We start from the raw sequence: 25319 nt of genomic DNA, 5'->3' as shown, positions 1-25319 counted from the left end.
CTACGGGTGAGGAATGGAGACCCCAATAAATTTCTTAGTGAAACGTAATCAAAATTTATATAATAGCCCCCGTTGAATAATTTATGTACATAGCCTGTTTGTAAAGTCTCGCAAGATGGATTTAATGGTTGGCCTAACAATTAATTAATGTGGAGCAATAAGGGCGAAATGTGCAATATCTTCGAAGGGGTTTTGAATGGGCGCCCTCTTATTAGTCCGATAGAAAAAATTTAATAAAATTGCTCGAACCCGCCGACTCGGTTTGATTACATAAATACTTAATCGCAACAACACCCTCCAGACGCTTTTATTATATTAGAGCGGGGATCACTCCCCTTGTAATAGAATGCCGCCACAAGTAATGGCAATATTTAACATCGGACAATAAAGTTACCGTGCATGAAATTGAAGCAATTGCTCTTATTGCGTCGTGCTTGTTAATTTAAAAAACCAACACTCAGCAAGGGCGGGCTCGTAAATTCGATCCGGATTAATTCCGGATCGACTTATTGCAGGGCGAATGCAGCCGGTCCGTGACCAAAATTACATTTCATTTGAAAGAAACGGCCGGCGACAGTTTAATTTCGCAGTAATACGTGCTAAAATAAGTTATTGTGGCGTTATTAGAGCGGATCGTAGGAAATAATAAAAGTGGGGATTTTCGTCGGTTTAAATCCGGATCGGTGTCCTTTGCCGGACGATTAAACGTTGAAATTTGATCGGAGGGCGTAAATACGGATAATGAATGTTTTAATTAAAGTATTTAATTATGATACGTCAAGTCCGGGAGAAAAACTAGGAGCGCGTGACGGATTTTGTTTGTGGCACTTGATTAAAATAACAAGAGTTATTTTTCCAGTCAATTTGAGGTCGAGAATTCCATTAAATCCTTGACAATACCCGAGAGACCAACAATTTTTGGTTTAGAAATCTTCCATTAAATGAGTAAGGCAAATCCAATTTAATTCTTTGATAGAATTTGCCTGCGAATTAAAACTCCCTAACGTTCCAGACCTCGTTGCGCTCTTTTCAAAATAAATTCCGGCGGCGGCAGGGTGCGAAGCGGGTGGCAAAATAGAGCTTAAGTATTCTTAAAAGTTTCCGATATTTAAAGAAAGATCATCGAGAAGCATCATAAACTTCATCTTTAGTGACTTTAACTTTCGAGACCCACTCAAAGAATAAGTGCCATAAAGAGTCCTTGAGTTTTAAAGTGCTTCTCAATAAATTATTTAAACATGAAAATGTTATAAATTATCCAGAAAAAAGAGCGAGTGCGCCACGAATTATCAAACTTAAACCAGATCACGTACCGCACATTACAGATTAAGCCGCTTTAAAGAAACCAACCGGAATCCTCTTTATTAATTCACCGTCCGGATTCGTGGCCTCCCAATTTATGCGGTTTTCAATTCCGAAACGAGGATGGATAAGATGCGTTTTCAGAATCGGGAGATTTATTGAGTCCTGTTAAATTTAATTATCCTTCCGCCACCCGACTCGATAAGTCTTTGAAGCGGCTTAAAATATTGCATTCAGCGGAAAGTTAGCAACGTAAGTAGCAGAAATACAAAGCAGGAGTCTCGCGAAAAATCCATTTTCGCCTGTTTCCCGTGGGAAATTCAAATATTTCAGTATTTTCAGGAGGTTACCTGATACACGGCCTTATGCACGAATGATGGAAATACTGTATACAAGGGGGATGAAATTGTCACTATATTTTACACATTAGAATAGCAATATCAAAACTGTCTGCTCTGTATTTTCCTCAGAACGGCTCAAATAATCGACTGGCTTTTCCCATGTGAGACGTGTATCGAAAACCTATTTCTCAGCGAAAGTGAAACACATTATTTCCGGTATTATTTTTTATCGTAACATATTCCGTCGACCGCACCATTTATAAATCTAACCCGATCACTGTTTGCCCACCACGGTACAAATTGAACAAAAGTGAACATTTCAACACAAAAACAATCACCAAATAACCAAAATCGCTGTACAAACATTTTTGTTTTAGTTTCAAATTATTCACCAATCGTCACAATACAATTTCAACTCGTTCAAAAACTCCGGACACGGAATCTTGGCCAACATTTTTTTGACATTTCTAAGAAAAATGATGTAAAGCAACCATTAGTGTCATTAATAAGTGACAATTATTAAAAATCACTTTGAAGTTTTTCTTGTGACGTCAAAAAAGCAGGGAAATGGCATTATCGAGTCAAAAGTTGGGTTATATTTAATAAAGGGTAGTTCACACATATTTGTCAGTTAAATGTCAGTTGTGGCCAAGATTCCATGTCCGGAATAGTACGTACGGCTCGTATTACATTATGCTTGTTTTACACGGTCAAAGAAATTGATGAATTTTTTGACCTTGAATTTATTGTTGCGTGTAATACACAAAATTGTCATGAATAAATTGACGACAATAAATTGATGAATAAATTGTCGAAATAGAACCAGCACTAATTTTTCGTGAATTTTTTGGAGAATTCTAGTTACATTGCGGTTTATTTATTTTGATATTAAAAGGTGAGGTAATTTAAATAATAATATAGCATTGTCATAACATTGTCACCCCGACAAGTTTAGTGGATAAGGTTGGCAACACATTGGCGGTGTAAAAGTCCCTAGTTTATTGTGCGCAAAACTTTGATCGTGTAAAACACTTTCACATTTTCAATTTATTCATGAATTAATTTGTGAATTTATTCGTCAATTTCTTTGACCGTGTAAAACAAGCATTATGTTGAAAAGAGACAGCAATATAACAGTTGTTCTACTTTTTAATTGATACATCGGACTATAATTAAAAAATGGACTTTAGAATCTGTCTCAATAAATTTACGCTTGTGGGGTTCAGGATTTAAAAAACGCAATCGAAACTATAACGAGTGTAGTCTTCGATGCATTCTTTCAATGTGACCAAAGCGTTTAAAACGGTAATGAACCAGAGCTTTAGAATTCTATCTCGTCAAATGCACCTACTAAAAGCTTACAGAAAATCAATATTAACGTGTCAGCATCCAAAACAACAAACATTGTTTGATGATGTGTTAAATTGAGTAGATTCGATTGATATTGATCTGGAGCAATCTGCACAGAGATTTGTCAAAACGATTTCTATTATTTTTTAATTTATATTTAAATCGAGGGCGCCGCTGTCGGTGCCACCCCCAGCTTCCCGAACTCCTTTCTTCTCGATGTACTCCAGAGATACGCTATAGCTGGCAAGATTTATTCCATGCTCGATGCACAGTCGCTGAAATAATAATAACAATAAACGCGTCCTCGTGATAGCAATTCCGGCAGCGAAATAACTGTTACCAACCGGGGCGAACTTTAGAAACTCCCCGATGCAAAAACGGTTAAATAACACTAATGTCGGTACAGATAAAAATTTCAAGCGTGATTTTGCATTTCATTCAGACGTACACAATTTCCATGCATGATGCGCCCACTTAATTTGGCAAAAAGCGGAGCTTTCGGTGCTCGTGTTAGATTGCGTCGTTCTTGTTTCGGCAATTCTCTTTTAGTGCTTAATTAAAAGTAAAACGTTAATTCTCACGCTTTCGACTGTTATGCTGACAGTTTCACCCCGGTTGGTCAGTCAGTAAACGTTTCGCATCGATCTGTTACAATTTTAATGACACCCCTCGCAAATTTACTTATGTTCTCTGGTTCTTCGGTCTTCCATTCGAATGCACTCTGTTGCACTTATCTGTTGATTCGTGGCTCGACCGAGTTCCACTAGAAGAGATTTGAAAAGAGTTGTGCAAGTTTGTCCCAAGTTCTTGTTAGTTATTATGTCCCGCTGTGAGCACTACTAAAACAATAAATTTTTGGACAATGGTTTTATTATGGTTACATTTACTGCCGTCTAATAAAATCCGCTGCACCATAAAATCGACCGCCTCACAGTGTACTCCTTTTCACAGTGAAAATTATTCACCACATATTATATCGGGTATTTATCGAAACCGGATGTAATTTAATTTTTTGCTTTTCACGCCACCGGGATATTTCCGCAAATTTGATTGTTCACAGCAATTGAATTATTTAACGAACAACTGAACGAAATTCAGTTTGGTTTGCTTTCAATCACAGACGCGGTCCGCTTGATTGAACGCAAGTGCTGCTGCAAAAACCGTCGATGGTAATTAATTTGGCTGTGTGTGTTGGCATCGACGGATGTGTGACATGGCGTGTCCCTAATACTGGTGAAACACGTTGCATAACGATCGCTCTTCACCAAGAATTCAACTACAAAACTGGAAAATTCGCGGTGCCCGCGGGGCGTGACGTTGACTAACGCTTTTCGGATGTTGATACTTCAACATATTTTTTGAAGTACCATTTCTCCGATACCAATAAAGCTACGTCAAATATTTTTGCACGTTCAACAAAGGGACTTTAAAACAAACATTTTGACCCCAGACACTGTAGACTTGTGATGTTCAGTTTAGGCGTTCTTATAGCAATAGGAAACGATATTTGGAACTCATTATAAAAAAAGCCGATCGCCTCTTACAGGCTGTCCCAACCGTTCCAACCCTCATAAAAGTACTAGTACGTTAGTCGTATCGTTTCCTACTACTATAGCAAATACATTTTTGTGTGTCGCTCCCAAGTCTTCCATGGACGTTAGTCAAGCTCAAAAAAACCTATAGTTTAACAAGATGATGCGCGCCCACAGCGCGACGCTGTTATAGATTCTGCTGCTCAAATTTTCGAATTCGTCTGCAAATGATATCGTTGGTTATCTATTCATGGCGGATCTGCTCCAGGACTTATCTCATTATCTGGACGTAGTGAACTGTGTGTAATTTCGAAAGGGCAGATTGCAGTGTAATCGCTAAATCATCGACTGTCAAACAGACACATTCACCACGAAGATATGACGGCATTCAGGTCTACCGATCTATTAACTATTGACAACAAAGGGAAGTAACTATCGGGAGCAAATTGTGTTGCTTGTGGGCGACACCTCGATGAAAAATTGCAATGCATTTGTTGCATCGATCAACCTGGAAGATGTGGGAATGTGACGTCTTGAATCTCACTTAATTTTTATTGGACGCTTGCATTAGCGTGTATCATCGTACTTGTTGCCAAGTTGTTCGGTAGCACCGACGAACATAAATTATTTCATAAAAGACTGTCTGAGAGGTGAAACTTTGCGTTTAATCTCAAGTACCCAAAGTGTCGTGTAAAGTAGTCCGCAACAATTTTCCACATAGTTGTGACAAGTTTTCCACGTAGTGGGATTGATCTTTGTTGACAAAAACGTGCGATTTAAAAGGGCTTTGCATTCTCATTTAAAGCTTCAAACGTCTGCTTCTTTGCCGAACGCTTATCTAATTTATTTTTGATGGCTTTTCAGATTTATCGGAGCGGTAGAATTAAATTCCGTGTAACGTTTGAATCGCAAAATCTCACCGCCGTTTTTCTTTTTATTAAATTTTGCTTAACGAGAAAATACACACGGAAAAAATTCTAGCTCTCGTTCAATTGCAATTAAAAGTTCACGGATTGGTTGGCCCGAGGAGAAATGTTGATTAATTATGAGGGGCGAATTAAAAACGGACGTGTTTATTGCTCGAGTTGATTCCAGAAATTTTGACCGAGTTGCTATCATTAACTCGGGCTAAAGCTGACAGGACCAGGGGATTATCCTGTCCGTTTTAATCAGGATGTTCTGATGCGAAGACATTGGAGAGATGAAGCTTTTACTCGTGGGGACCGGAGCCGGTCCCAGGACATTAGACAGACACAGGGTCAACTACGCAGCCTTCCTTGATTCATTGCAACTGCCACTATTTTCTCTTCTTGCTGCTTGATTAATTGTTAAAATATTAACTCAGCGCTTTTCCATCTTGTCACTTGACGGAAATAATCGTCAAGAAAACTGTCTCTTCCCTTTTATTCATCCAACTCACTTCCACTTTCTCCGACCAAACACAGATAACATTAAATATTTACCGCGCTTTTCCTTTCATTTAGTCTTTGTTGCCGGCTCGAACTTTATTTCAACCAGCTATTTCACAACGAGAATTCTCCCCAAAAGGCCAAAATCATCGACTCGGATCAAAACTGCTCCTCCTTCAGTCGTGAATTTTATTGAGTAATTTCCTACTTTTCAAAACGATGAGGAGCCGGCGTAAGCGGTGATAGAATCAAAACGCACAAATGAAGACTAGATTAGATGTTCAGTGTTTTTGATCCACAAAGAATATAATAAGCTTCTGGCCATCTGTAGTTCACCAATAACAATAATAAGTCGACAAATTTTCAACTGAACAGGAGAGATTTAAGGGTTCAGTAAATTCACAACTTTATTAAAACTTGAAGAGGGTTACGAGGAAACAACTGAATGTGTAAGAAGGAAATTTATCAAAAAGAAATTATTGTAGCAGAAACAGACAGACAGACATTTACAATATTCAACGTTTTGCTTTTGTTACATTCAAAAATCAGATTATAACGAAAAGTGATTGTAAAATAGACTGGAAAAGCTTCTCTTGCGTGAAAGCTCAATGAAAAATGGGTGAAATTGGACTAGTTTTTCAAAATAAATAAAAAATAAACTGGGGGAATTCCGATCACCCTCAGTGATGTTTTTCTTTTGTTGCGACTTGATTCACGTTTTAAAGTCTTTTGTTTTTTTTTGTAATATTTAATTTTATTTTACAGAGACAATAATGTTGCAAAAATTTGCAACCTGATTCACGTTTTAAAGTCTTTTGATTTTTTTTGTAATATTTAATTTTATTTTACAGACAATAATGTTGCAAAAATTTGCTTTTGTTAGGCATATTCAAAAATCAGATTATAACGGAAAATGATTGTGAATAGATTGTAAAAGCTTCTCTTGCGTGAAAGCTCAATGAAATATGTGAAAAGTGTTTTCAAATAGGTGGAATTGGACTAGTTTTTCAAAACAAATAAAAGTCAAAATGGGGGAATTCCGATCATCCTTGATGTTATGCAACTTGGAATTACGCTCGCTCGCCGCGATCGGGCGCGTAATCTTCCCACTTATAAAAAAAAATAATTAAAAGGTAAATACTCTGTGGAGGTTGTCTGGGTGAGAATGAGACATTTTTTTGCGTTAAAAGCATTCCACCGATAAAATCTTGACGAATGTGTCGTGTTGTACAAGTTGTGATGACTGTTTGGTTTATCGGAATGCCTCGATAATCCCATTAACACAACCCCGCCGCCTCCCTTAACATGCAAAGTCTTTTATAGATTGAGGGGCGGTTTATTGTATCGCATGACTGTTCTGATATTTCCATCGCGTCTGCAGCCCCGTTTCCATTTTGCAACCTAATCTCCTTCCGGAGCATCGGCACGCTTACTCCTTACTTTGGCTGAATCACCAGGAATGCACACAGGAATATAATGCAATATGCTCACCCGCCAACTACAAAGAAGAAAAGTCGTTCCGTCGAGTAAAAATTCAAAAAGCAGCTAAAAGACTATTAGTTTTCCTATTATGTGGCCGTATTCCGGCTTAGTTTAGAGCGCATCCACACAAAGTGTTTTCCAAAAAGCCAGACTCCATTTTAAAGCGCCGCCAGCGTCGCGACGACTAGCTCCCGATGACGTCGCCGATATCTCGTTGATAACTCGTTCAGCCGCAAACCCACCGTATCGGTCCTTATCGAAAATGATGCCGTGACGGCTATTTAATTGGATTTTCTATCGCATGTTTATTATTTTTTTACTTCCATTTTTCGGGAAAACGAATTTATCGGGGCCAAAGATTAAATCGATCCTCGACGAGAAAGGACTGCCAAGTGCAACGCGATTCCACAATCCTGACGAAACCCACAAAGAAAATCCCAAATGCAATTTAAAAAATTACACTGCAAGCCACTACAAAAAAATCTTTTTGAACACTACGAAAAGCACCAGGTGTTCTGCATCTGCACAGGACCGTCTCTGGTGCTATCGGGCAAACAAATCTTTATAAATAAAATTCACTTTGTGAAGCTTAAAGCTCTAGGCCTGCTCCGGCTAGACCTACACCCGGTCCTGTTTTTGTTTTATTTGACCGTAGTTGGGTAGATTTCACTTTTGAAACCTTAAGGCCGCGTTAATTTAACATGAAAGGTAACGTTTCGGGCCCGGTGTTTGTCATTTAAACAAAGAGCTAATGAGCTCTCTCGCCCGTTGCTCTTTTCCAACTCGCCATGGCGGCCTTGCAAACACCAAGTATAACAGTTGTGTACATTGGGGGCGGCAGTTTTCGGGACGTCACAGTCGAGATCCGTTCCTTTTCACGCGTGAATTTCGCCTTTTGTTCGGTGAAAAAAAAAACGAAGAAACAAAATATAAATATTTATGGTAAATGACGTTTTCGCGGGGGATCGCAAATCCTGTGCAGTTGTGTGTGTCGGCCAATTTCCGCTTTCGACTATCGACGTTTCTAGAGACGCGCCAAACCCTCCGTGTTGGCGAAAAATTCGGCATATCAATTGTATCCGATCGACTCTCCTGCCAGCTTGGAGTCTCTCCTTGAATACGTCGCCGTGCAATTTTTTATCTGATAGCTTTCTCCGCAGAACTGCTGACTGAGAGGTTTCGGGTGACGCCTTTCAAACGCGCAAATAAGGGAAATTTTCGGGATTTACCTCCTCGCTTTATTGGAAGCACGTAAGGTGTCGGTTGTTAGAAGAAGAGATCTCCGGAATATCTTATGCAGAGCGTACAGGACGCCTCTGCGCTCCGGTATGTACGCTACGTCATATCAGGTCTTACCCCAAATTGGATGACCCCTAGAATTGTTTACGGGCTCTGTTTCCGCCAAAAAGAGAACAGACATGTTTCGACGTTGCGCTGGTGTCGCATCACTCTTCCAGATTTATCTTTATTGTTATTTTTAAAGTATAAAACTTGAAATATATGTTTTGCGAAAGCTTCAGCAGATAATGTAGAGGTCTCAGCCACTGTTTTGATTTTTATGGTCGGAGTTGCTGCCAATCCTTTTAAAATAAAACATTTAGCGGTCTGGTTCGACCCTATTAAATTTAACCGAAACTTGCCATAAATCAATAATGACGTCAAAGTAGTGAAACATTTGCTAAATTTAATAGGTTACTAAATCCTCGTGGGACGTGCAACACATTGCTTGATATCTAACCTATTAAAGGGTTATTATATATTTAGGAAACTAAATGGGGAATTTGGGTAGATTACTTTCCACAAGTCTCACACCCCACGTTGTAAAAATTCGGTAATATCCGAAATATCACGAAAAACACCCTCACAAATCGTAACTTTCCAGCTTACTGATAAACTGCACACTGATCAAAATAAATTACTGATGATACAGTTGTTTGTCCGCGACCAGAACTAGGAAATCTTGAAGTTGTTACAGGAACTGTTCGTTTGGATGACATACAAGAAAATTGCCCTTCCGAGAGGTGATTTTTCTGTTTTCAAGCATTTTGTGTAATGATTGGCGCAGATGTGTTTTCCTTATCAGTTCAAAGAAATACGAGAATTGTTATGACCAAAAGCAAACAAAACCGTTTTTGATTGAAGGCTTGTTTCTTTCCATTTTTCTTTGTAGCTTTGCTATCATAATAAAATCGGTGGAGGTTCAATAAAATAAAAACAAGGAGCGTCGTAAAACTGACCAAATGGTCGAAAACCTAAAGACATGTAGGATAATAATTCCAGAATGTATAGCAAGAAATAATAGGAATAATAGTTCTTATGCTAAAGTAGAGCGACTTGCTGTTTACGATTTAAAAAGTGTCTGGTTTAAAAATACTAATCGAGAATTATCCTTACTAACATCTTGTTAAATCCATTTTGACCAACCAGCAATTTTTTTTTTAATTTGTAGGAAGTTAACATGACAGTGTAAATTTTTGACTATATAAACCAAATAAATTATTATTTTTATAAATTTGCATCTGAAAAATAAAAAAAAAATTTAAGTATGTAATCGTTATTTCAATCGGACCAAAAAAAAAAAACCATAAAGCAAAATCACAAAAAATTTTGGCGCATTTCTTTTCTAGCGCTAGAAAAAATTTCGGTTGACTTTTATAGATTTTCTTATAAAGAATCCATTAATGACAATCTCAAATTTCTGTTTTTACTAGACAAGAACATTCACAATTAATGAATTAATTACAAAAAAAATGATGGAGGAGCCAATTTTTTTTTAAATCGTAAAAATCTGCTGTTTGTTGAACTGTTAAGAATTTCATCTGTTGTATGTTGTACAAGTTGATAAAAAAGAAAACAAACCAGAGTAGGCATTGCAATTTATCGGTCATGTCGTAGCGGAATTCTATGCAAAAAAGCGTAGACAATTTGTGGTCTCAAATGCTATTTTATAATAAGTCATACCTCATGAACTTTAGACGGTGGAATTATAAGTGTGCATTTTATTATTATGTATTATCTGATAATGGAGAAAATTTGTAAAATAACAATAGCAACATTTTACATTCGTTACATGGGTAATTTGCAGATTTTTCGATGAAATGTCAAAGAAACGTCAATTTTAAAGCAATGGTGTTGTTGTTAACCTTCAAAAATGTTTTCGATTTCGGCAAAGTTTACGGACGTTTCCTGTAATTATAAGCAATAATTAGCGCAGAATAAGTGATAAAATGAGTTTTACGATTGAAGATAAAGCATTAATTATTTATTAATTAATTAATTTTTCGAAAGGTAGGCAACCAATGAAACGACTGTGTATAGCAAGTGTACATGTGTATGCGATCAAGCTAAGACAGACGTTTCGATAAAACAAAAGATGAGATAGCACTCTTGATTTGTTTTCTTGTTGATCACCTTGTATAAGTTTTCACGTGAAGAATCTTTCTCAAATTTATCTTTATCCTATTAGTTGAGTATAAATTAGTTAAAAGAGTTAAAAATATTGGATGTGGCGAAACTAAAAAAAAAAAATCGACATCGCCTTTGTTTTTCGTGTCAGGAAGATTTTGACTATCTTTTATAGATTTTCACAAGAGGAAAATTAAAGACGCCGAAAAAATTAATATCTAATTAATAATTAAAAATGATGGAGCTGTCAAAAATAAAACCTCTCCAGTTTCTCGAGGTAGAAAATCTTTTATAGATTTTCACGTGAGCAATAAAAAAGGGACATTTCTATCAGCCAAGAAAGTTTGCTAATGAATGATTTAAAATTATGATGGCTTAAAAAGTTTCCCCATTTCTCGAGCTAAAATGCCATTTATAGATTTTCACTGAAAAATCTCTATCCCTGTTATCATATAAAAAAGAACAAGTAATGATTTGAAGGCACCAAAAATCTAAAAAAAATCTCTCTTGTTTCTCGAGCTAAGAAAGATATCTTTTACAGATTCTTATGTTCAAAAGAAAAATGGAAAAGCTCTGCTATCAGCCAAGAAAATTGTTAATACATAATTTTTAAATGACTCATAGATTTTCAGATGACAAATCGATTAAAATAAAATGCAGATCTCTATCTTTGTTAAAAGTTAAAGATTGACAAGTAATGGGCAAGTCAAAAAAAAATTCTGAGAGTTCGAAGAAAAATGAAAACCCTTGGCTCTCGACCTTTCATAGTTTTTTAACTGGGGAATTGAATTAAAAAAATTAAATCGTTGTCTCTGTTTTCAGTTAAAAATTGACAATTCATGAATCATGATAAATAAAATGTAAAACAAATCTCATGTTCCTTGAGCATAGAAAGATCTTTTTTAGAATCTCATGGGAATGATTGAATAAAGAAAAAAACTGGAAAATCTTTATCTGAGCCAATAGGCCAGTAGAGAAAAGTAAGTACATAATGGTCTAAAAAGAAAAAGCGGAGAAGCTACGAGGAACAACTAGTGCTCATAACAAGGGAACGTGGATTATTTTTAAGGTGAAACCTTCTGGTTTTCAGACTTTTACTGTATTTTTTTTCGGGCACGTACAACACGCTGAAAAAAGGTACTGAGGCTTGTTACATTTTGATTAGAGCCGTAATTAAAAAAACCTTGTTTGGGCATATTCGGGTTACTTTCATGTTTGCAGTGATTTTAGCAGATTGGGCGGATTATCCGAGCCGCTTTGACAGATTTGGGCAATCAGCAAATTAAACAGCCGTCAACTAAGTGATTTAGTCTCTTTCCCATCCCCGCAACTAAGTTAGTCGTTGAAAAAGCCGAAATTGCGTCATCCTATCTGAAAATAATTTCGCCGGTTATAAAGCACATCGTGCAGGTCTGGTGAAACCCGGTTATAAAGCACATCGTGCAGGTCTGGTGAAACTCCTGTTCCCCATCATCGCGCGCTCGTTAACACTTTCCCCGCAACAAAACTGTAAAGCGCACATGAATGGAATATGGGGGAGAGGCAATTCGATTATAAGATCACGACGCAATAACATTTAATTTTAACGTGTGTTCTCCTTCGGAATTTTCCCGAAGCTGGAAATTTGCATAATTACTTATTAAACGAGTGTCGTTGTGTCCTGCCAAAAGATAAACGCGTGCCCTATCTGCAATACCGACTTAAGGTGCTTAAGTTTTCGCATTAACCGTCGCGGACTCGAATGCGCTACACCACGGCTTAACTGCTATTAATCTAAATTGCGAAATACGCCGCCAACAACCGCCCCTAACATATTCTCTGTGTAAGGATGATGACGGCTGAGGATGCGAATTAACCCTCCGCCAGGAATTACCCCCGGATCCGTCATCGAACTGCCGACCGGATCAAAGCCCGGACTGATTGCGAAACAGGTCAGCTAGGGCTGCAATGCTGCCATCTGGCGGATGCGGTCGTCCTGTCAGAAGGAGTGTTGATGCGTGACGTCACGTGGAACTAGTGCGGTCGACTGACATCACAGTTATTAATTTTCGATCGGGCATTATGTTAAATTACTCGGCCGACTGCTATTTAACTATGTACTAATCATTTCTGATTACTGACGTAATATTGTGCTGCGTGTTTCTCTAGATCGGACGCCATTTCCATCCCACCGAAGCAGTTACGCCATTTGCATTCCGGCCCTAATGCGTTTGCTTAATTGCCAAACCCACTCCCAGGTGTCAAACCGCTTAAATTTGGCCACATTACTCGTTTCATATCCAATCAAATTAAAGAAACGTAAAAAGATTTGTCTAGAATGGAGAATGACATTGCTTCATCAATACCAACCCAATGCCAGTAAAATAAAAGTCACTAGATAATTATTTTATATTTTTCATTTCAAAAAATTAAATTAATGAAGGCGAAATTGAAAAAAGTGCATGTTACACTCGTTTTACAAGACAAGTTGTCGAACTCGTTACTTTAGAGCACTCCTCGCTACGCTCGTCGTGCTCTAAACCCTTTCGTATAACAATATACTATTTTGTGATGATGTTAGCTCTAGTTTAACAATAAAGTGCACTTGATGTAGATGGTTGAAGTTAACAATGTGTTATTATAATGTTCAATTTTTTTATTAATTCCTTTTCACAACATTTCTTTCTCTGGAACAGATAATTCCCTTTCTGGAGCATCTTTAATGAAAAATCTTCTTAAAATATATGTACTGATCTGTAAACAGCGCGGTTAGTTTTATTATTTTCTAAATTGAGCAACTTTTAAAAATTAAGTAAATGATGATAACATAAATAAATACATAAATAATAAAATTTTGTAGAGCAATGACTTTTTTGAACTCACTAACTTCAAAATAACATTTCACAAACGCAACAGTTAACCGCGAACGTAGATTTCGCGCACTAGTGCTTCAAAATCATCCAAAAAGCATTGGCCTTTTTGAGCATTCTGAAAATAATTTGACTTGATAATAATAAAAAAAAAAATTTTTTTTTTTTTTTTTAAATCTGATTTACAAAGTAATGTCATTTCTCCGATTTGGATGTTGAAAATTTCGAAAGAATGAAAGTAAATCGCTATTACGAGTAATTCGATTGACACTTGGACAAGCGCCATCTATTCACTAAATTGGAAGCTATTGGAAATAATTTTAAAATGCTAATGTTCTTCTCGCACTCGGTTCGTAAATAGCTATTTTACGCTCGAAAGTGAAATACATTTTCTTAATGTAATGACAATAACTTTCCAGATAAATAGAATATGTACATATTTTTAATAAGTTATTCTTGCCTGTGTGATTAAAATTTTTTTTTTTTTTGAAAAAACTTTCCAAATCTTAACTCGTCCGTTATGTTTTACTCTTCTCAGTTCTCACTGAAAATCAGTGAATCCCCAAACAATTACACAAACATCTTTTTATATTCTTATTGTTCTTCATAAAATGGCCACTCTCAGAGCTTTTCATATATGAAGCGCTGTGAGAGCTTTTGTTTTTTAAGATTTGAATTTTACAAGTTTACCAATACTGAACTACTTCATGCTGTTTTAAAAATTTTTTGTTCTTCATTAAATTGACGTCACTCTCAGAGCTTTTAGGATTAACTATTCTTCATGTAAAGCGCTGTCAGAGCTTCAGTCTTTAAAGATTTAAATTTTACAAGTCTGCCAATATTAAACTACTTTGGTAATAATGTCCCCTCATCTGTTTTAAAAATTTTACAATCAAATTTGTATAATAAATTACTTAGAGCTGTAGCTTGATACAAAATTTTGCTGTGATAATTTTATTTATGGTTCCCCGGTTGCTGTTACAACAAAATTAGTAAAATGTATGTACGCTGCAAAATGGCGCAATTAATTTTATCTTACACGTCGAATAACTTTTCCAATAATATTTATTATAATCGAAACAAACTGATAAATATTGAATTTGCAGCGGGAAATGCCTGGATGGAACTGATTAACTAAAAAAAAATCGAACGAACTGTATAATCAAGAAAAATATTTACTTCCACTCGAGCAAATAATCGAAAACTTTAGAAGTCGTTTCATTTTTAATAACCCGACCTTTGCTGAAGTTGGAATATCGGATCAGCAGAAGTGTTGAAATTTATTTCGGATTTCCTGATCATCAAACTGCGGATTTTCAAGCGCCTGTGACAAAAACTATTCAAAATCGCTAAATTTGGTAAACGTAAAAAATCGTGGGAACCGAACCAGATGCGCCGGTGCATTTTCGCCGATATTCTGCGTATTTCCGTTCATTAATACCAATTTGCGTCTCATTGGAAATTGGAGCCGGTGCATTATTTACAATAACCGTGTTCATTAAACGCGTTGTTTATTAATCATTACGTTTCCAATTTGAACCGGTCCGTTTGATAAAATGGAGTAATTCCTGTGGAATTTCGTCAGCCGTCGATGATTCCACCAACTGGGAATTAGTTTTATAATGTTGTCTGAAGGCGTCGACTCGCACACTTCCTCATTCAAGTAAAAATAATTTATCACCACCTTGAGGATTGTGTTCGAGCCCATTGTTTTTGGATCAAGCTTGTTCCTGTTGTGTTCTTTATTGAATCTCTCTATCTAGGCCGCATAAATGTTCCCCGAACTCCTCGAGCTCTTGGGACCAGGCCAGAACCACATCCGACTCTGATCACCGATTGTGGTTTTCTTTTTCGTCGGATCTGGTCGAAACAAAGACGATCCGCGTTTTAAAAACAACACTCGCAAAAAATAATTAAACGGGGTGGATTCGAGGGGTGCGACCTCTTCCACTAGAACAACTCTTCGATATATGCGAATTCGTGCGAGTCGTTTCCTGAATGGCAATATAAAAAAGACAGTGGAATAATGAAAAATAAATTTGTTTTGTCATATGGGACGGGGGCGGCTTTCAGTGGCGAAATTCGGTGCTGCAAATATGAAACTCCGTTTCGAATTTGCGGATGGGGTCCAATAAAAGAGCATCGCTTTGGAGGATATTATGGGAAGATGTTGTAGGTAGAGGCGGCGTGATACCAGGTGGGCAGGTGCTTTATTGTGTTGGCTGAGCACTCCTTAATTAGGTTAGTTAGGAACACAACCTACCGACCGCAAATCGGTTTACATTACATCCCATGATGATCAGATAATACCTCCGCAATTATTGAATAAGTTTGACCGCCGTATAATTCGATGAAACATTTTATTCGCGTCTGTTGCTTAAAATTCCGGTCGAAAATCAAACACCCGGAGCTTGTGTGTCGAATTACTAACCGGACTCATCCCTTTGTGGGGCCAGTCGTATACATCATTGAACAGCGATTACCGCAAATTTCCCATTATCTTCGGAACAATGGCGGCCATAATATATGACAATTTAAGTGCGTATAGACCATACTAAACAGAAGATTCGGTGACATCCCGGATTGTCAACAGAAAAACAAGCTTGTACCCTCGGGCCTCTGGGGACACATTTTTGCGTTGAATAGAATTGAATTACCGGCACGACAATAGCACGTTGGGTACATAATAGGTTATTGAGTTTAGACATCGGCTGGGGTATCGCGTTGCATTCGTTTATTTTTTTTAACCGAACCCAAAACAGCATCCATTAGAGAGCGCACAGCCAAGATTGGGGGTCTTCGCCGATGTGACCAACATACGTACGAAGGGATAAAGGGTAAAAGCAGAAGTGCTTTCACCATAATGCAGAGCATAAAGGACGGCCGGAGGGCGGCGGTCTAACCCGCCGCTTTTGTCGACCTCCAGGAAATGATTAGCGTTTCTTCCCCGAGGTGGCGTCGCTTGTTCCGTACAAAACAGCCCCATTTTACAGACGGGGCTCTGCTCTCCGTAAACTCGCCCCCGGGTTTGCGCCTCGCTGATGGAGATTGCACCGACATGTGCAGCTTGCATCAAAAGACTCGCTCACAAAAACGCAATTAAGGAATATTGAAAATGGAAAATGGCAGACATGTCAGGGTGGTGTTGGAGCAACAGGCGCAAAAATATTTATCATTTTGTTGTGCGGCAAAGAGTTGGAATTAATTTCCTAATTAAAACTATGATGGATCAATTAATAAGCAGAGCAACTGTTATAGAGCTATCTCTTTTCAACATAATGTAAAACAAGCTGTTGGAATTTTGTACCTATTTCATTAAGTCCGTCTCACTATGCGTCTCGCTTTGGCATGTGCGATTAGAGCAAGACGCAAGTTGTACGTTTATTCCATTAGCGGCGTCAAATTTTTAGGTTAGGTTTTAACTACATTTGTGTTAGTTTTGTTTAATTTTGCTTGAAATTTCCGCCGTATGATGCCGAGGAAAAGCTACGCAACTCTTTCTTGAACAGCAACGACTGGCAGAAGCGGACCATTATTATCTCGTAAAATAAATTAACAAATTTCTTATTAGCGTGTAAGGGCATTGACCTTAGGTGGTATTGCCGTAACAAAATCTAGGAAGAAAGAAAGACAGTCCAAACCTGATTGTTTAGTGCTGTTTTCAACAACTTTTAATATATTTTACCTAAATAAAATAAATACAAAGTGCATGAACGACCGGTCGAGACAACATCTCAAAAATTTATACGTTTGGGGAAAATGTTTTTAAATCTTTTTACGACTTTGACGACTAGTAGGAAATAGTTGGAAATACTGTGACTCACCGGATTTTCTAGAAATGTCAAAAGCACCAATATTAAATCCTTTTCCACTCGAGAATCAAGCATTTCTACGTTATTTTTTTGGTTTAAAAAGATGCATCAATGAAATTATACTATTCAAGAGATCTGATGAATAACCTGCATCCCCTTCATAAAAGGAGTGATGTTATCGACGTTAGCAACTATGTAGTTCTTTTCTTCCTATTTCTTCCTCCCTATTTCATTCCAGCGTTGTAAAATAAGTTTATAATAACAACTTATTTTTATTTTCCCACAACCCATTTAGATTTATTTAAGTTTTATCTTGTTTATTCTTTGATTAAAAATGTGGATTTTAGTTATATGATGATTATTTTGACAGACGCAATTTTTTATCTAAGTGCAGAAGATATTAATACCCAAAATGTTTCTTTCATAATTTTAATTAAGAAACTAGAACGCTGATACTTGAAAACAATCAGAGAGGTTCAAGATGTTAGTATTGTAAAGCATACAGAGTGTCCCAGAACTGCCTCCCCAGAGAAAAAAGGGAGTATTTGGGTAAATGTGAATTTTAAAGAAAAAAAGTCCTATCTCAAGCCATAATCGAGAAAAGACATCCCAAACTTGACCAATCAGAGTTGATTAATAATTATGTTTTCTTTTTAGCAACCTGTCCGATTTTTTGTAGCGATATCAATATTTTTTTTTGCTGTATAGCAACCTGTCCGATTTTTTAGTAACACCTGAGGAGGATGAGATTCTGGGATTGGTGAAATTGAAAACTTTATAACTCGGGCGACATTTATTTTAGTCATACTGCAGTCTCTTTTGCCTGTTTTCTATGGGAAGGCACTTCCGGGACAGGCTGTATATTTATTATAAAAAATATGTTTAGAAAAAGTTGTACTTTGAAATATGAACATTGTTTTATTTATGTCAATAATCTACTAAAGCAGGGTAAACTGGGGGAATTTCAAATATTTTACTGTTCTTCTTAGCTTCTTTAACTAACTTGAGCCTTCGTGTTTCTTCTTAACTCTTCATCTGTATTTTCTCCAGAACCTTAGAGATTTCGAGCGAAGCTTTCTTTGGAATGGAATTTACAGCTTCGGAAGACTTTTTCTCCTTTCTTTTACGTCTGAGGCTCGGCACGTAGTTTATTTCTGAACAAAGAGAAATCTTCTAAAGATGAATGTTGCAAGAACGAAGAAAACAAAAATGTCTTGGGAAATTGCTCGCTATTGGAACAAAGTCACTGCAGGACTGAAGGCTGCAACTTTGGTTTATCTATGGTAGCAGAAAGAAGAAAATCCTCTTCGCTGACGATATCAGGGGGGTTCATGAGGCGTTTTCGTGTTTTTCAACAGTTAGTACCTACCCTCACAAAGAGCTTTGAAATTTTTTTAAAAGTAATAACCAAAATAAACAGCTCAGTGGTTTCGCTGTTGCATGAAACACTTTTAAATGTATTTGTCTAAAGACCAGCACCAAGTAGATGACGCCAGTGCTTCCAGTTTTGTTCGAAATACGGTGGTCGGAATTACCCCACTTTACACTATGACGATTAAAAGAAATAATCTTTCTTAAAGTTTTTTTTTAAATAATACAATCTGAAATAATATTATCTTAAATGTTCTTGCTTAAACTTCGGTATAACTTTAGATTAAAAAGATGGCTCGTTGCAAAGTTGAAATCAGCGAAAACTTCTTGTGCTGAGCATTGCGTAAGGTGGGTTTATTTGAAGAGGCGTCATTTTGACGTGAAATCTGTTCGTCGGTGGTGACGCCGATAAAACAGGAGCCGTCTGAAATGTGCGTTTTATCTAAACGTTCTGCACATTAAAATAACATAAATCTAGATATATCTCGGCAGAGGTGACACTGATTCCCTCAATGTTTGAATATTGAATCAAGGTGGGCCACCCTGAATAATAGACACCCGACAATGGAAGCGTGCTCAAAAATGCCAAACCGAGATTTAGACCCTTTTTGTCTTAAAATATGATTTTAAACCGTTTAGTCGGCAGCTGTCCTCGACACAAATCGACCGCCAGTGGCGTGTCGCATTAACGAAAAAATATTTTCACTAACCTAAAGATTCGCGTAAACCGCGAGAAACAATAACCGCAAGTCCGCGTCGCGTTGTTCCTCCTTTCATATCCAATTTGGCAGTGTTCCGATAAGGATCGCAATTTGCATTTTGAACGAGCCACCCGTGGGGGAGGCAAATGAGGCACAAGCAAACAAGGGAATGTTTTTTATTAATTCGAACAAAGCGAGAGACTTCCCTTACGGCGTGCGTTTGTGTTGCGGTGCTTCCCTGTAATTGTCGGATTTGCCTCCTTAAAAATGCCTCATTCGGAACGAATTGAGCCTGAATGCTCCGCAAGAGAATTCAAAGGGATTTGTGAATCATACGGTGCAGGCCTGGATTTAACAAATAAGCAACGAGCAAATCGGAACGCTCCTGGCAAAGGTTAAAAATGGACTCGGTGGAAATGGACGGAATTTTTGTTTTCGTCGAGTAAACGCAAAATTACGCTAACAAGCTCAAATAGCGGAGCTTAAATTCAACACAATTAACTCCAATATGGAACCAGGCTTATTAAATCTAGGTACGGTAATTTTGATAAGAAAACTTAGTTAATGCAGAATTCTGATTCCGCTAAGGAAATTTTGCTCAGGTCGGGATTATCTTTTAATGAAAAGTCTACATTTTGGACAACGTGGAAAAACCCAAGTTTAACTAATTATCTGCAAATGATTGGCTTAAATTCCATAAAGAGTCAAGCAAAATATGTTTGCTGTTAAAAATCGGACCAACATTAAAAAAATTGTAAACACAAGTATAATTTCATATCGAAATTTTTTTGTTTAATTTGTTTTTCTTCTAACGTCAGTAAAATATGACATTATACTGCTGGATTGATAAATGATAATGCTAATGTGTCACTTCATTACCATGGCAATTGGCGAGCTGACGAGCGGCACATAAAGTTATTATCTCCACTGACGAGCGGCAGATAAAGTAAACTAGCTAAATCATTTGAAATTCCTATCCTATATTTATTTATTATATTCGGAATCTGACATATTGAAAGCTGAAGTGAATAAATATGTTTTAATCAAGAAACTTGTACATAATTGCAAAATATATCGGGCCTTCAAATAAATATATATTTAGAGTAGGCGTAGGCGACATTCTAATTCTGTTAACAGTGTACAGTAATTTTTGTAGGTAACCAATTATTCTCCGGAGTTACACAGGTTACATAGTAAGCTCTTTCCCAATTTCATATTGTCATATTCCGTGGAGGGGGAATAGGGAGAATGCACTACAAAAATTTAAAATATTTTCTAACCTAATTTTATTTCGTTAAAATGTCAGACGTTTCTTGTGTCATTTTCTACGCTGGAAAAATGTTGCAAACAATTGAATTTCCATAGGTTGTTCTAAATATAAATTTATTTGAAGGCCCGTTACTTAGAAAATGTGGAATAACTTTTAGACTACTTTATAAACGAAGTAAATTCTGTTTCGTATTTGGGAAACGTCTGGATAGGACTAATTAACGAAAAAAGCTTTAACTTTTTTTAGGTATCATGTCAAATATATAATAAAAAGCTCTGGAAAGCTGTTTCATTTTTAATAACTTGACCTTTGCTAAAGTTGAAATTATTTGTTGAAGCATTTAATATATTTCGGATTTCTTAATTATCAAATTTCAGATTTTCGTCGATAACTGGGATTTATCAACCAAATGAGAACACTCTTACCAAAGGTTAAAAATGGAGTCGAAAATTTTTGTTTTCGTGAAGTAAGCCCAAATCACACTAAGAAGCTCAAACAGCGGAGCTTAAACCCAACACAATTAACTATGGAACCAGGTTTATTAAATTTAAGCACGGTAATTTTGATAAGAAAACTTAATTATTGCAGAATTCCGCAAAGAAAATTGAGCTCAAACCGAGCTTATCTTTTTAATGAAAATCCACATTTTCGACAACTTGGAAAAAACCAAGTTTAACCAACTATCTGCAACTGATTCGGCTAAATTAAATCTCACAAAGCGTTCTGCTGATGTCTGAACTACATCCCTGACGTGACACACATCAGCAAAGTTTACGTCAGTTTCTGATAAATGTTTTCGAACGGTTTAATATGTGTATAATGTGGTAAATTTTTGAACCCAATGAACGGTGCATATTGGGCGATTATTAGATTTTAATTATCGAGTTAAGCGAGATGATCCATTTATCACTTTGACCCCATTAATGTGAACTAGTTGAAAGTGGACCCTTCCTAAATATGTAAACGTTTATGGTTACTTGACCGGACATAAAACCTTAAGTACCCTCAGAGTCCGATCCGCAATGTAAGTTTAAACTGAAACCAGTTATTAGATACCTTAGATCTTATGTGGAAATTGGTATTCAGAATGGCCACTCAGACAGTGAAACAGTTTCATGAATCCATTGTAACAAGACCCACTCATTCATGTAGGTAGCCGCAAGTTGTGAAATAGTCCGGACCGGTCCGGCCCAAATTTCACACTTCGGTTCCAATTTAATTCATGATTATACTCTACATCATACGTTTAATCGCCGCTACACTCTAATTTACACAAAATTTCGGCCATCTTGCGCATGAATATTTACGCAATTACGTTAGTTAAATGGACGGAGAAAAAAGTGGCAAATTGAAGGTTGCGGTCAGCTGGGGTGAAACTAACGGGCCTTCAAATAAATTTATATTTAGAGCAACCTATGGAAATTCAATTGTTTGCAACATTTTTCCAGCGTAGAAAATGACACAAGAAACGCCTGACATTTTAACGAAATAAAATTAGGTTAGAAAATATTTTTAATTTTTGTAGTGCATTCTCCTTATTCTCCCTCCACGGAATATGACAATATGAAATAGGGAAAAAGCTTACTATGCTTACTATGCAACTCCGGAGAATAATTGGTTACCTACAAAAATTACTTTACACTGTTAAAAGAATTAGAATGTCTCCTACGCCTACTCTAAGTATATATTTATTTGGCCCGATAGAATACAACAGGGAATAAAATGACGACGTTTAAATTATTATTATAATAAAAAAGTGAAATTTTGCCAAATATTTTTTGTTGGTTAAAAATGAAAATATGTATAAGTTATAAATTTTTCACTATTTTATTTTGGGAATTGCCAACGAACTGGTTAGTCCAAAGGGCTTATCCTTTTTATCATTTTATTTTTTTAAGGTTCTAGGAATATTCTGAGAAATTAATTATTAACGTAACTTTGTAGATACTGCGTGTATTCAGAATAAAATAAATTAACAGGCACTTTAATTTAAGCGTTCAGAATTCCCAGTATTATCTTGAATTTCAACTTGTTCCATTAAGAATAAATTAGGTATTCTTGCATTTTAGACTAACCAGAACCAGTGAGATTGAAAGTAATAGAATATTTTAAAAACTAAACAGATAAAGTCTTTATATCGTAAATGACACTTGTAATTATTGCTGATAATTCTGAGTTAAAAAAAATCAATATCGACGTAGGATAAGACAGAATATTGGAAAATACCAAAAAATTTGCAAAATGCAACCGCCAACCAAATATTTTCTGGTTCATCTAAAAACTGAAGATTTCGGAATGTCTCTTGGTCATCCACTATTTTTGTAGGAATAAATTTGCAAATTTTCACAATTGATGTTTAAAATGATTTTTGCATCTATTGGCTTCTTCCTACAAAGTCTCAGACAAAACAAGCTTTTTTCATTTCGTCTATCTCTTCACAAACAACATTGATCTAATTTTTCCCGGCGCATCCACCATTTTTGCTGCAATAATTAAATTGTCAATTTTTATTGTTCATATTAAATTATTAAAATTAAATCCATTGGGCTATCACCACAAATCGATCTCGCTCCAACTCCCCAAATAATAATCAAAATTCTCTAATATTCACCCAATACGTCTGTCATTGCCTTCTTATTACAGAATTTAACACAAAACAAGCTCTCCATTTCGTCTTTCTCGTCATAAAAAATTGAAAGCTTTATTAAAAGCTTTACCAAAATGTTCATCACATTCATATTAGGAAGAGAAAAATAATGTTTTACATTTGGAGGTGCTGGATTCTTTCATGGGCTGTGACCTTGGAAATATCTACACACGTTTAGTGTAAAATCCTTAATTGATATTGCAGATGACAGATGAGTATTTTTTTCCTAGCATCATCATGCGAAGATATGTAAAATTGTTTTCAGATCTTTTCCGAATTATGGAAAATTAAAAATATTTATATTTCAATGAAATAAAACGGCGCATCCACCATTTCTGCAGCAATAAATTACATAGTAATTTTTATAATTAATATCATGTTATATAAAAATTTGTTTTTCTCATTCATTGAAGGGTTCTTACCACAAATAAAGCTCTTTCCAACTCGTTTAAGTCATCACGAAAATAAATATTTTTTTAAATGTTCTCTCAATGTGTTTCCCACGATTAATACAGCGTGATCAACAATGACTGAGTCTGTTGGCAATGAAACAATTGAAAAATATTGGTGTTTTTCTGTTTTGTAATTGGCACTGACCGGATGTTTTAACTTGACACGACATTAAAAAAAATTAGGTTATGTCGGGTATGTTTATGCTATTATAAAAATGACCCTTTGATGGTAAACGTCAAATTCGCCTGTCAACTCTGTCAAAGCTGACAACCGGAAATGCGTTTAGATTGCAGTGGTACCAAAATCATTCAAATTTTCATTGTTACCAACAGATTCAGTGAATCTTGATCACGTTGTATAACAGATGCATGATTGAATTTACAACAAAATACGATCTAGCGATGTCTGAGTATGATTCTCTTGCAAACTAGTAAAAGTGACAACAATGCACGAGACATTGACGCTATTTATAACCTCAAAATGAGAAAAATATAACCTAATTCAACAGAGAGTTTTATTACTTTAAATGCAAAATTTCCATGGCCTCATATTATGCTAGAACAACGTGAATGCATTTTAACAACACGTTGTGTACAAAGTGACATTTAATTTTAAAGTATTTTGAATGTTTGCACATAAAATAATAAATCTCTCTGGCATTCCCGTATTTTTTTGGGGGCGCCCGCTCCTGCCGTATATTTACGATTTGTTTTGCTCCATTTTGATCAGCTTAATTAAGTCGCAGTCGGGGCTTTTAAAACACAAATCCCTTTATTTGTTCGGCATCGAAATACAAAATTTAGCATATTGCAGTGACCGTACGATATGGCAACCAAACGTCGACAGGCCGGCATAATACACTGCGTTGTGGACACCATTGGAGCCAGCCGGTTGGGCATACAACGTCCCAATATGCCGTTTACCCCGATTACTTCAAACAATTTTAATTACATGACCGTGCATTTGGCCGAGAATTTGAACACGGCCATACATTATGCAGACCCGAGACCATATTGGAGCCCGACCGACATATGTATATTTACGCGTGGACACGCATAATTGTCCCCGTCGGCTGAACTCGCCGCCACCCGACACACCGCCCTCGCGACTCATCTATTTGCAAACGTCCACAACAGACCCGACCGCGTTTTATCTGCGACGCTGATCCCCGCCCTCGAAACAAATAAGAACGCGCCGCCGACGGTCACTCTCGCCAATTTACGATTTAAATTAATTCCGGAAAAAATTCGAACGGATAAGATTAATTGGGGACGGCTTCCGCAACGCCGGACCGGAGTCTGCTCCGGTTTTATCTGTGTGTGTGCAGATGTCAGCACGAGAATGTTCTCCGTACGCAATTAAACTTTTATTGGCGCATAAAAGCACTCGTTTTCC

The sequence above is a fragment of the Tenebrio molitor genome, chromosome 7, assembly GCF_963966145.1.
Source record: "Tenebrio molitor chromosome 7, icTenMoli1.1, whole genome shotgun sequence".
In the NCBI taxonomy this organism is placed as follows: domain Eukaryota; kingdom Metazoa; phylum Arthropoda; class Insecta; order Coleoptera; family Tenebrionidae; genus Tenebrio; species Tenebrio molitor.
This window is presented reverse-complemented; position numbering follows the sequence as displayed.